The sequence below is a fragment of the Podarcis gaigeae genome, assembly GCF_964106915.1.
Source record: "Podarcis gaigeae genome assembly, chromosome: 9".
Taxonomy (NCBI): domain Eukaryota; kingdom Metazoa; phylum Chordata; class Lepidosauria; order Squamata; family Lacertidae; genus Podarcis; species Podarcis gaigeae.
The window spans coordinates 79010355-79024072 of NC_139685.1; the positions used below are offsets into that span (position 1 = coordinate 79010355).

At 48.1% G+C, this 13718-nt stretch overlaps 1 long non-coding RNA gene across 1 annotated transcript in view; it reads left to right on the plus strand.

Annotated features, from left to right (window-relative positions):
• LOC310853041 overlaps nt 1-13718 on the plus strand; it is a 115713-nt gene that overhangs the window by 34443 nt on the left and 67552 nt on the right. The window contains exon 2 of the long non-coding RNA XR_014568518.1: nt 12259-12275. This is a non-coding gene — a long non-coding RNA (uncharacterized lncRNA). The remainder of the gene's footprint in view (nt 1-12258; nt 12276-13718) is intronic.

Below are 13718 nucleotides of genomic sequence, written 5' to 3' on the forward strand. Positions count from 1 at the left end.
CTAGGACCAATCAGACTGCTGCCTTTTGGATCCTATTCAACTCAGTACATAACACGCAGCCTGAGGCAAACCAGTCAATGGCTCCCTGCCCTGCACAGTCCTGCAACCTGCCTAGGACATGAACAGTCACCAGGTGTTAATTAGGGTTGCCATATTTTGAAGAGCAAAAAAGAGGACATATACACGTGTGTGTGTGTGTGTGTGTGTGTGTGTAAACTGTGCATAACAATGCATGAATTTCATGCATTATTTGAAGGGAAATCGCTTGCAAAGAAATGTGTATAAACCAGGGGAAAATGTGTTTATTAGGAGGAATGCATGCTAATAGGCTGATGGATTTTCCAGAGGATTATTTCAGGAATTGCAACTTGCTCAGGAAATATAGAGAACTAAATTGATGGCTGGAAAAGACTTTTGCTCTCATTACACCATCACTTGTGGACTCCCAGCGAAGCTGAATGTTGGCAGGTCCAGGGGGTGATGAGAAAGGGAGAGAATCAAAACCAACAAATTTGTACATCCCTAATTGTGCCCAAATATGAGTAGAATCTCGGGGTCCAACTCTGCAACACTGCGAAGGAGCCAATATCGTAATATTGTTTATCTTTTAGGTTTTGTTATAGGGAGATTTTATTGGTTTGGAGCTGTGCCTTGAGATACAATATTAACCTAAAATACACAGTTGGGGCACTTTTTGAGGGCAGAGAGAGCGAGAGAAGGAGAAGGAGAAGGAGGAGGAGTTCGGACTGAACCCCAAAATTCAGAGAATCACAAAACCCAAATAATAATTACGTGCCAATCCACAGTGGTTCTGCTCCTTCCTCCTGGGCTGTGTCCAGAAAGTGGGGGGGGGGGATGAGTGTTCAGACCCCTGGGCTCTCACTTGAGGGGTGTCTCAGGGTTCTGTACTCTCTCCCATGCTTTTTAATATCTATATGAAGCAGCTGGGAGAGATCATCAGGGGGTTTGGGCTGGGTGTTCATCAATATGCAGATGACACCCAGATCTACCTCTCCTTTAAATCAGAACCAGTGAAGGCGGTGAAGGTCCTGTGTGAGTGCCTGGAGGCGGTTGGAGGATGGATGGCAGCTAACAGATTGAGGTTGAATCCTGACAAGACAGAAGTACTGTTTTGGGGGGACAGGGAGCGGGTTGGTGTGGGGGATTCCCTGGTCTTGAATGGGGTAACTGTGCCCCTGAAGGACCAGGTGCGCAGCTTGGGAGTCATTTTGGACTCACAGCTGTCCATGGAGGCACAGGTTAATTCTGTGTCCAGGGCAGTTGTCTACCAGCTCCACCTGGTACGCAGGATGAGACCCTACCTGCCCGCGAACTGTCTCACCAGAGTGGTGCATGCTCTAGTTATCTCACGCTTGGACTACTGCAACACGCTGTACGTGGGGCTACCTTTGAAGGTGACCCGGAAACTGCAATTAATCCAGAATGCGGCAGCTAGACTGGTGACTGGGAGTGGCCGCCGGGACCACATAACACCGGTTCTGAGAGATCTGCATTGGCTCCCAGTACGTTTCCGAGCACGATTCAAAGTGTTGGTGCTGACCTTTAAAGCCCTAAACGGCCTTGGTCCTGTATACCTGAAGGAGCGTCTCCACCCCCCTCATTCAGCCCGGACACTGAGGTCCAGCTCCATGGGCCTTCTGGCGGTTCCCTCATTGTGAGAAGTGAGGCTACAGGGAACCAGACATATGGTCTTCTCGGTAGTGGTGCCCGCCCTGTGGAATGCCCTCCCATCAGATGTCAAAGAGATAAATAATTACCTGACCTTCAGAAGACATCTTAAGGCAGCCCTGTTCAGGGAAGTTTTTAATATGTAATGCTGTACTGTTTTTAACACTTGATTGGGAGCCGCCCAGAGTGGCTGGGGAGGCTCAGCCAGATGGGCGGGGTAGAAATAATAAATTATTATTATTATTATTATTATTATTATTATTATTATTATTATTTGTGTGGGCTTGTTGATGGGGTCCATTTGCACCCAGACACTGAATTTCATGGGCAGCCCCCATCACACCTAGCAGCTCCTTGGTGGAGCTGGCTGGGCCTCTGAGGTTTGGTCCTTTGAGCTGCTGTTGGAACCAGCCTACGGACCAGCAAAGCCAAAGTTTCTCCTTCCGCAGGAGAGCAGACTGGGCTTCGTGCATCACCTTTCAGGGTCTGTGGGAGAAAAGGCTCCTGAGCCAGCGCCCCTTTGCTGTATCCTTAAGTGTCCGCTGCTAAGGAGGGAGGGAGGGAGGGAGGGATGCCTCCAGGCTCAGCATTTTTCGCATGCCAGAGAGAGGGCCATGTGCCAGGAAGGTTCACAGGAGACCAAGACCTGATGGAGAGAGAAGCCACTGCCGCCTTGGAGAGGAAGGAGGACAAAACATCCCAGCCAGAAGCAAAGCATCTTCCTGCAGGGCCTGCCTCTGGCGTGTTGTTGCATAGATTCATAGAATCACACTATTGTATAGAATGCACCCAGCGGTCATCTAGTCCAGCCCCCTAAAATGCAGGAATCAAAGCTCTGTGATTCCATGAGCCTTTGAATAGGTTTGGATGGTCCCCAAAGGTAGAGGGGGACGGTTCTGCTTCTGCAAGGGAGCTTGGGAGGCCAGGTGTCATTTGACAGAGCCTTCTGCATGAAACTTCGCACTGCAGGCCATTGTTCTGCCCCTTTCTCTTATTTAAAAAGCTTCAGGGAGAATTTGGGAGGGTTTGGGGCATGATAAAGGCAAACAGGTAATAAGCAAGTAGCTCTTTAGACCCATTTAGAGAATCAACTCTTGGTGCCCACCAGTAGATCCCTTCCACTTTACAACTGCATGGAAACTGGCGCATGTGTCCCAACACCTTGCTCCTCTGAAGTGGGTCCCATTGAGTTCAGCTCAACTTGTTCCATGGTAGCTGGGCAAATTCCCCTTCCAATTCCCTACAAATGTTCTGCTGACCATCCCAATTTGCCTTGAATTTAGTCTTTGGTGAAAGACACAGGCAATTCCCGGCTTTGTAGGTCAAGGCCAGAATTTCGCTTTGAGCCCAGAGACCATCACAGATGCTGTGGGCTTCCAGCCTCACCACAAAGGAGCGACCTTCCACACTAGCAGAAGCTTCTGGACAACCTTTTGATGGCTACTGGCCAGAATGGCTCTGCTTTGCCTCCACAGTTGGAGGCAGCAATGCTTCTGAACACCATCTTTTCATGTTCTTGTGATATTCATATGATGCTGGCTTATCCTAAGACTTTTGGATCATCTAGCCCAGTACGGCCTCCACTGGCTGGCAGCAGCCCTCTGGGATTTCAGAAAGGGAGTCCTCTCCCCATCCTTATCTGGAAGATCCCATTGGGGGTTGAACCTGAGTCCTTCTGCGTGACATTTGGCACCTATCTCCTGCCACAACTTCTCAGAATAATGGTGACCTAGGGTGGTGGTGTGATGTTCTCGCATTCAAGATGCTTAGATCCTTAGGTTCTCCAACATGGGGAGGTCAGGGAAAGGGAACCTTTGGTCCTCCACATACTGTTGGACTTCCACCAACCCTGGAGAGCATGACCGGTGGTTGGAGATGACAGGAGCCATAATGCATCTTGATGCCCACAGCTTCCCCAGGAAAGGCCACGCCAAGTGTTCTGCAGCCATCCAGCCTCAAGGCTGGGAAGGAATGAGTGATAGCTTTTAAATATTCAAATATCTCCCCGCCCTTGGATAATGCAGATCATACAACTGTGCAATAAATTGTGGGATTCTAAATCAAATTTGAAGCAATGGTTTGGTTCCATATCTGAAGGAACTTGGGCCATTTGGTTTCCATTAGGCTGCATATGAAAGCTCTCTCTGTGCAAGTGAGTGACTCAGAGAGGGAGAGAGAAAGAGGGGGATTCTTGCTCTCTGCCTTTTTCTTTCTGGATGGACTCACCGTACATCTCTGGGCTTTTCGGAGTTTCCTCTGCTAATTGGTAGCAGAGCCTCAGCTTAGACACAGGGAGGAAGATCCCCCTGGCCCTGACTCCTCGCAGGAAGGGCAGTCTGGGGGGGCCTTGCCAAGCGAACGGCAAGGCGAGGAGAACAATCCTGGTATTCATAGCTTCTTGGAAATGCAGGCAGCTAAAAGGCCATGGTGAGGATCGTGGTTGCACTTTTTGGAAAGCAAACCTACCCCCTCCCCTACCCAAGTCTTCCTCATCCCCCCAACCCATCATGTGAACCCGATTTCACATTGGGTTTCTTAACATGGCAAGACCCCTTGGTCTTTGCCATGAGTTCCTCTTCCCTTGGGACTGCCTCAACTGGTCGGGTTAAGCATTTTTGGGTTGTGCTCTGCGGCAACCCAGAAGTAACAGAGCACGTTACTTCCGGGTTTCACCGCTTGCGCATGCGCAGACGCTCAAAATGACGTCACTCACATGCGCGGAAGCGGCGAATCACGACCCGTACATGCGCAGACGCGCAGACACAGGTTGCGTTCGCTTCAGGATGCAAATGGGGCTCCAGAACGGATTCCGTTTGCATCCAGAGGTACCACTGTACAATTTTAGAAGACACCTGAAGGCAGCCCTGCATAGGGAATTTTTCTAAAATGTTTAATGTTTTGTTATGTTTTTATATGTATTGGAAGCTGTCCAGAGTGGCTGGAGCAACCCAGTCAGATGAGTGCGATATAAATAATAAAACTACTACTACTACTACTACAATTTCCATTGGAGAATGTTGGAGGATATGAGTACCAAACCCTTGTTGGTGGTTTTTAAGCAGAGGTTGGATGCAGAACTGTCAATGTTTCCCTTTTTTAAAAAAGGGAAATTCCCTTATTCCGAATAGGATTCCTCGCAAGAAAAAGGAAAAGTTGACAGCTATGGTTGGATGGCCACCTGTCAGGGATTCTTTAACTGTGATTCCTCCATTGTGGGGTGTTGGACTAGACGATTCTTGGGGTCCCTTCCAATTCTAACATTCTATGATCATGTAGCCACTACCATAGGTACAGTGGTACAGTGATAGTGGCAGGGACTAATAATAATAATAATAATAAATTTTATTTATATCCCGCCTTCCCCGGCCAGAACTGGGCTCAGAGCGGTTAACATCAAAATATATAAGACATTAAGACATAAAATTCAGGTATCAACTCTTTGGAGCATCGAGGTCCAGCTCCGAGGGCCTTCTGGTGGTTCCCTCACTGTAAGAAGTGAGGCTACAGGGAATAGGGCCTTATCAGTGGTGGCCCTCCCATCAGACGTCAAGGAAATAAACAACTATCTTACTTTTAAAACACAACTGAAGGCAGCCCTGTTTAGGGAAGTTTTTAATGTTTAATGCTGTATTGTGTTTTTGATATTCGGTCGGGAGCCGCCCAGAGTGGCTGGGGAAACCCAGCCAGATGGATGGGGTATCAATAATAAATTATTATTATTATTAGAATCCCTGACTGATGTGACGCACAGTGTGTGGACTCTGGGAAAAAGGGAAAATAGAGATTTGGCTTTTCATGGCGACACACTTATGTGTTGCAATGACCCCATCCAGGGATACGGATTTCTACCCCAAGGCCTGGAGATCTGGAAGAACCCTGCCCTTGTTACCAACCAAGAGACCCCGTTTCTTTTCATTCCAAAGTGGAATTCTTCTCTTCCTTCCATGATTTAAGAGCCGCCCGTTTCGGCAGAATTGCTGCTGGTGCTGACCTCTCATAACTCCTAACATGCTCACAGGAACATCCGCCGCTTTTAAGAAGCCAAGCGTAATGTCTGCAAAACCTTAAACAAACAGGCTGCGTATTTACACGAGAAGACGTAGTAATTGTTTCTTTTAAAATGATTATTATTAGAAGCAGGTTCACGAATGAGGCGGGGGGGGGGAGGCAGCTTCACCCAGGCTGTTTTTGATCACCGTCTGGTACTTTGCGCAACACGTGGCAAAAATTTCGCTCTCTCGCTCCCCCTTATAAATCTAATTCTCAGTTTAAGGTGACAGTAATAATATGTTAAATACCAACAGATTATTAGAAACACATTCATTGAAAATTACCCATGTAATAGATGGTTATCTGTGACATCACGGGCCTAAGCACACACAGATGTTTCCCAGATGAAGGTAAAAGGGGAGAGAGAGGCAACCATATTCCATTTGCAGGGCTCTGACCCTCCATGAATTATATTTATTTGTGTCCTCCCTATTCCTGAAATACTGCAGATGCTTTGCATTCCTGAGCAATGTGTTCTTAGGCAAAGGAAGTGCATTGTAATAATCATAATAAATGTTGTTTGTCCGGCACCCACGGGCCGTGGCGGTCTTGGCTCCTTAGCAAACAACAACACGGTTACCCACCGAGCCGTAGAATGCGAAAAAGATAGTGGAAATCAAGCTCAGCACATTTCGCTGGGTGGACAAGGGCTTAGGAGGCCAGGTTTCTGGGGCTATTTCACGGCAAAACTGGAGACTCGAGGCAGCCCAAGAAGACTCCTTTCATGCAAAGAGTTTCTTTCTCATAGGAAGAACTGAGAGGTGGAATGGTAGACATCTTCAACTACATGCCCTTCAACATTTCTCCAACAAAAATAGGGATGTCCTATTTCATAACATTAACAATAATAACTATTATTGATACTGCGCCCATCTGAGTGGGTGGCATCTACATTTTACTTGTTCTGCACCTAGAAAACAAGGGTCCAAGTGGCTTTCTGCTTGTCCCACCTCTTTTCCCAGGAAAAACCAGCTCTTTACTGCTGAACTGGAACAAGCATCAATCCACAGAAAATCCAATTGATATTTGTTCCAATTTAGCAGTAAAGAACAGGTTTTCCCAGGGGAAAGTGGCAAGACAAGCAGATGTGTGGTTTTAGCCAACTGTTGATGTTCAGGAACCCTAAGGTAGAATCCTGGATCTCTACACCTTTTAAACCTGGAGTGCTTAAAGTTACTCCAATTTGTTCCTTTCCTAAATTACTATATTGGGGTTTGCATCTGCAGATGTCTAGGGCCTGCAATCTCGGGCCATTTATGGTCGTTTTTCTGGTAGTAAACCCGTGAAAAGAGAGGTCAGGCTGAGGTGAAATGCTGAGAAATTTCAGCAGGTTTACAAGACAACTGTGGTTCAGCGGCTTCACCCGCATTTGGGATCTTCCTATTTACCTGAGGTCAAAGAGATGATTCTCTCTCCTGGCTTTGCTTAGACATTTCGCCCTTCCTTAACAGGAAACAATTCTCACAGAGCAATCATCGCTGGATAAATCCTTGATCTTTCAAAAAGCAAACATTTTATTAAACTGATCTCAATGATTAAATATGTCCTTTCTCGTTAGGGCTTTGAAACGTTACTTCCAATCTACTTGACCTCTTCAGCATGAAGCCGAGAGAGCCTTTGACTGGCAACTCGGCGTCTGGGAAGGGTGAACGAAGGCAGGCGACCTGCTCTTTTCCCTCCCATAGGTATCTTTTTCAAAGTTTCCCATCTCCCGCGGGTCTTGGGGCTCAACTGACAAAGGAATTGCAAGGTGAACGGGTGACGAGAGAAGGAGGAGCAGGCTCAAGAGCAAGACTTTCAGAAATGATCAGGATTCCTTCCTCCGCTGTCACAATTTGGGGTTTCGCCAGCTCCTGCTCGTGAAATGTCACTTCTTCCTTCTGGGGTCACGTGGCTCCCTCAAAGGTCAGGCCTGCTTCGGCCAAAACACAGGATCAAATAATGTGGCAAAAGCTGAACTCGGTGGTATTTTCCTTAAAAGCAGAAAAGGAAGCCCACCAAATTGTTTTCAATCACAGTCTTCACCCAGTCCTAAGACTTCGTTATGGATGCTCAAGTCAAAAGTAAGCTGAGACAGCCTGCATTCTGTCATGGTGAGGTTGATATCAATAGGGTAGTTGCTTGAATTTTGCCCCAGTGTGGACAGTAGATTAGAAATATAGGATTGTAGAGTTGGAAGGGACCCCCAAGGGCCATCTAGTCCAACCCCCTGCAGGAATCACAGGTAAAGTCTTCCTGGTAGGTGGTCATGCAACCTCTGCTGAAAAACCTCCAAGGAAGGACAGTCCACTACCTTCCAAATGTGCTTTATTTTATTTATTTTATTGCATTTACATCCCACCTTTTACTCCTCTGAGAACATTGTTCTCCCTCTTCTCACATAATCCCCACAACAGCGCTGTGAGGTAGGTTTGGCTGAGAGTGGGTGAATGGCCCAAGGTTGCATAGCAAGTTTCATGGCTGAGTAAAGATTCGAACCCTGGTCTCTCGCATGTCACTCTAACCACGATGCCACTAGTCCATTCCACTGTCAAACAGCTCTTATTGTCAGGAAGTTCTTCCTAATGTTGAGTTGCAATCTCCTTTCTTGTCGCTTGAATCCATTGGTTCATCCCTTGGAGCAGGAGAAAACAAGCTTGCTTCATCTTCCCTTCAGATACTTGAAGATGCTTCTCATATCTCTCCTCAGTTTCCTCTTTTGCAGGCTAAACATATCCAGCTCCTTCAAGTGCATCTCATAAGACTTAGTTTCCAGACCCTCAATCATGTGGTCAGACCTCACCTGGAGTACTGTGTGCAGTTCTGGGCACCACAGTTCAAGAAGGACACTGACAAACTGGAACGTGTCCAGAGGAGGGCAACCAAAATGGTCAAAGGCCTGGAAACGATGCCTTATGAGGAACGGCTAAGGGAGCTGGGCATGTTTAGCCTGGAGAAGAGGAGGTTAAGGGGTGATATGATAGCCATGTTCAAATATATAAAAGGATGTCACATAGAGGAGGGAGAAAGGTTGTTTTCTGCTGCTCCAGAGAAGCGGACACGGAGCAATAGATCCAAACAACAAGAAAGAAGATTCCACCTAAACATTAGGAAGAACTTCCTGACAGTAAGAGCTGTTTGACAGTGGAATTTGCTGCCAAGGAGTGTGGTGGAGTCTCCTTCTTTGGAGGTCTTTAAGCAGAGGCTTGACAACCATATGTCAGGAGTGCCCTGATGGTGTTTCCTGCTTGGCAGGGGGTTGGACTCGATGGTCCTTGTGGTCTCTTCCAACTCTATGATTCTATGATCTTGGTTGCCCTCCTCTGCAAACCTTTCAGCTTGCCCATATCCTTCTTAAATTGTGGTCTCCAGAACTGGACAAAGGACTCCATGGGTGGTCTGAGCAAGGCAGAAGAGAGCAGTACAATGACTTCCCTTGATCTGGACATTAGACGTCTGTGAATGCAGCCTAGAAGAGCATTAGCTCTTTCCTACTATGTCCTCCTCATTCAGTCCTGCAGGAAGTGGCTTCCAAACCAGGTTGTTTCTTGTATCATCAGGCTTTCAGACAGGAGCCCCCCATGCCGTGTGGAGCCCTCAAGGCCTTTCTATACAGCCACCCTTCCCTCTCCAGCAATGTTCTGCACCCTCCTGTGACCCCCCTTTGAAGAAAGGTTGCAGCTCCTGGGACTTTTTAGTTCAGAGAAAATGCGAGTCAGAAGCAACGTGATAGAAGTTTAAAATGTGATGCATCGCATGGAGACAGTGGGTGGAGATATGTTTCCCTCCTCCTCTGCCATAACACTAGAACCCACAGGCATCCCATAGAGCTGAATGCTGGAAAACTCAGGACAGATTTTTAAAAATAAGTCTTTCGTCTTTCTTCATGGCTTGGTTGTGTGGTGAAATATACTCGGAGTCAAGAGTGGATTTCAGGCTCTTTATTCAGCTCATAGTGGTGAGGAGGAATCGAAGTTCCCCCAGAATGTCTAGTTTATATACATTATTTACACAATGGACACCATGTGATTGGCTAAGCGAGATTCTCCTGTAGGCCAATCAGGTTGCGAATTCACTTCCACCTGGAGCTGGATTGGGTGGCTCCTGTGGACCAATCAGACTGCTGCATTTTGGATCCTATTCAACTCAGTACATGACATATGGGTTCCATTTTGCCAGCTCTGCTGGACAGTCTTTGCATCTGCTGTTCCACTGTATTGTCCATTTCCATCCAGTTCCAGCCTCCGCAGCTAAGCACCCCAGGAAGCTGGCTGCGATGGCAAACTATGAACTATGAGCTGGCTTTCCTGTCATCAATCCCTCTCTCCTGAGCAAAGGCCTGGTGAATGGCCCAGCCTCCTTGGGCTTGATGAAAATGGGCACCTCCTCAGCCAGTGTCCAGCTGCCCTCAAAAGCACATTGATGTCATCACCTCTGCTGTAATGAGCGCCTGTTCAGTTCCTGCCACACGGATGACTGAAGTGGGAGTCCAGATGATTCCCATGTGGATGGGGGCATGTTGCGTGGCAAGTTCCCGACACCACCCCCCGGTAGAAATAAGGTCACATGACACTATTATGAAGGTTAGTTGGCAGAAAAAGGCCACAACTTTATTGGTTACAGGTGATGAGCGGTATTGGCTTAGGCATTGGTCCTAACCAACTATATCCGACTCCAACCTGTCTGCTCAAAGTCCAGGAAGGGTTAACCACCAGTAGGGGGAGTCCTGCTGATGCACATCAGCTAGGAACTCCCCCGGGGTCACCAACTGGGGGTGTACCTTAGGACCTAACATCCCTAGGCTTTGGACAGGGCCACCCCCCCACCCCCCGGAATCCTTTAATGGACTACCCTTCAATATGTGGGGCAGGTGATGGCACTACCTCCCCTCTTCCATCTACAGAACAATACCAATGCCTAACTGCCAATATCCAGAAGGTTGTGACGATTTGCTATGAGGTAGGCGAAAACCAAGTGGCTGGTGCCAATTTGCCAAGTGGAAAGATTCCTACCAGGCCCCTCAATGGCGACAAACTGAGGTCCATAGCAAGGTCAAGGAACGAAAAACCTTATAGGACAGGAGGGTGGGGAAAGCAGGAACAGCTGGCAGGCGGCAAAGAGGGAGATCCCCGGCCGTGTCCTGCTTTAAATAAGGCCGATTGGCTGGCCAGGGGGTGACATGGCCGGGAATCCTCCCAGCTGTCACATGCATGGTGGGGCTGTGAAGCCCGCAACTCCACCTCCTCCGAAGGGCAGAAGTGGCTTCGTGCTACATGACTCTTGAGGTCTCTTCCAACTCGACAGTTTTGTGATTCTATTATTCCTTCTGCATTTAATTTAAAATAAATCTAGTTTTATTTTAAACCTAGAAAGCACAGGGCAAATGAAGTGTGGATGAGCCCTCGGCTGCTCATAGAATCATAGAATCACAGAACTGTTGACCTGGAAGGGACCCTCAAGGCTCATCTAGTCTAACCCCTCTGCAATGCAGGAATGTGCGCCTTATCAACGGTGTTTGTCTCTAGACCACCAGACCTCTCCTGGTTCCCCTGACCCAGAACACCCACCTTTGGGCTCCTGCCTTATTGCTAAAGTTTTGAAAGTTTGCCAGTCCTGGCACTCCTCCCAAACTTGGCCTCCTTCTTGTCGTTCTACTGGGAACCTTAAAGCCCTGCTCATTAGAGCGAAGAACAACAAGAAAATTCAGGAAAATGGGAAAGTCAGCGGCTACTGTAGTGACAGGATCTCCAGGCCCCTCTAGCTGGCAGGATTGTTTTACGGCTTGGCACATGACGGATGGGATTCCCCAGCCATATTTTTCAATGCTCTCTGCCTGGCTGTGCGCAAGAGCCCCTGGGAGAGATAACTTCCGTTTGAGTGATGGGGCCCTGTGTTAATAGCAATTAGTCTCCCTGCTGACACTTCCCAAAGCCACCTCGCTTGTAATACGCGGTTTCTCTCGATGACTCAGTAGCCGTGTAAATAATGCCTCTCTCTCAAGGCCCCCTCTCACCCGCCAGCTGCATAAATCTGCCCTGCAGCATGGAAGCAGCTCAGGAGATATATGGGACGGGCTGGAGAGCGTAAACTATTGATCTCCGTTACCTGCTGTATTTTAACGGAGATTCACAGCCAACGGCTGCTTAAGAAAGAGCAGGTGTTGCGCTGAGCTGAGCTGCCTTGAGCCAGGTTTTACGATCTGGGGGGTGGCAAAGGGTGGGGTGGCTCTTCGCGGTGCTAAATCTCTTTACGGGGAGGGAGGGGGGAGAAGAGTTGGCCCCCAAAGTGTGCAAAAGGCTGGCGAAGCTCCCAGGAAGTAGATCCAGCCGATCATTTGTTGTTTAATCGTTTAGTCTTGTCCGCCTCTTCGTGACCCCCTGGACCAGAGCACGCCAGGCACTCCTGTCTTCCACTGCCTCCCACAGTTTGGTCAAACTCATGCTGGTAGCTTCGAGAACACTGTCCCACCATATCATCCTCTGTCGTCCCCTTCTCCTTGTGCCCTCCATCTTTCCCAACATCAGGGTCTTTTCCAGGGAGTCTTCTCTTCTCCTGAGGTGGCCAAAGTATTGGAGCCTCAGCTTCAGGATCTGTCCTTCCAGTTAGCACTCAGGGCTGATTTCCTTCAGAATGGATTGGTTTGATCTTCTTGCAGTCCATGGGACTCTCAAGAGTCTCCTCCAGCACCAGAATTCAAAAGCATCCATTCTTCGGCGATCAGCCTTCTTTATGGTCCAGCTCTCACTTCCATACATCACTACTGGGAAAACCAGATAATAGAATAATAGAATTGCAGAGTTGGAAGTGTCCCCGAGGGTCTTGTAACTCCCTGCAATGCAAGAGTTGTGGGATGTAATCCTCTGGGAGCAGTCAAGTACAACATTCCTTGTAATGCTAGAGTGGACATGCAAGAGGATGTTTGCTCCAACCAGTCGAAACTTCCTGTTTCCTCCTGGGCTGGAGCATCCTTCCTGTTGTATGTGACTAAGAGTGTGACCTTACCAGTCCAGGTAACAAAATGACAAGTCACGCACCACTCTCTCTCTCTTTTTCACTTCCTTCTACATTGGGCCAGTTTCTTAGCTAGGACTGCCCTGCTAGCTTTTCAGCTAGCAGAGGCACTGGGATCATTCCTCCCTGTGAGATGGACCCACATGTACATATTTGTAACTAAGTCTGCCTTCAGAGATCACACTGTGCTCTGCCTGATGTCAGTAAACTTATTTTATTGACTTATGAATAAGATTGTGGTGTGTTTATTCTTTTAAGAGGGATTTAAGGGAACTTACCAGAGCCGTACAATTCAATCTTAAACAGGTTGAATTGCATAATAGTGAGAGGCTCACACGAGCCTGCAACCAGCTATCTGCTGTCCTGGTAAAAGGGGAATGCAAACTCCACCAAGTAAAGGAACTTGCTAACGCAAGTTAGGAAGGATATTAATAAACAATATATCCTCTCCTGCCTCCCTGAACATTCCCACAAAAGTCACAACTAAAGAATCCCTGGCAGATGACTATTGAACCTCTGTTTTAAAAACCTTCAAGGAAGGAGTCCACCACCTTTCGAGGGAGTCTGTTCCACTGTCCAACAGCTCTTACTCTTACTCCTAGAAAGCTCTTCTTGATGTTTAGTCAGAATCTCCTTCCTTGTAAATGAAATTGCCTGCTGAGATGCGCTTTGATGGCAAGGACCTGCCTTGTGGGAAAGCCCCTTCCGCCTTACGGAGGAGGTGGGGTTGCGGGCTTCACGGCCCCTCCACATGTGCAGGGGGTGGGAGGCCAGCCCCGTGCGATTGGGGGATTCCTGACTGCGTCACCCCCTGACCGACCAATCAGGTCTGTCTGGGGTTGTGGCTTGCCTTATAAAGGTGGGGCGCAGTCAGGATCTCCCTCTTTGCCGCCTGCCAGCTGTTCCTGCTTTTCCCACCCTCCCGCCCTATAAGGTTTTCGTTCCTTGACCTTGCTATGGACCTCAGTTGGTTGCCATTGAGGGGTCTG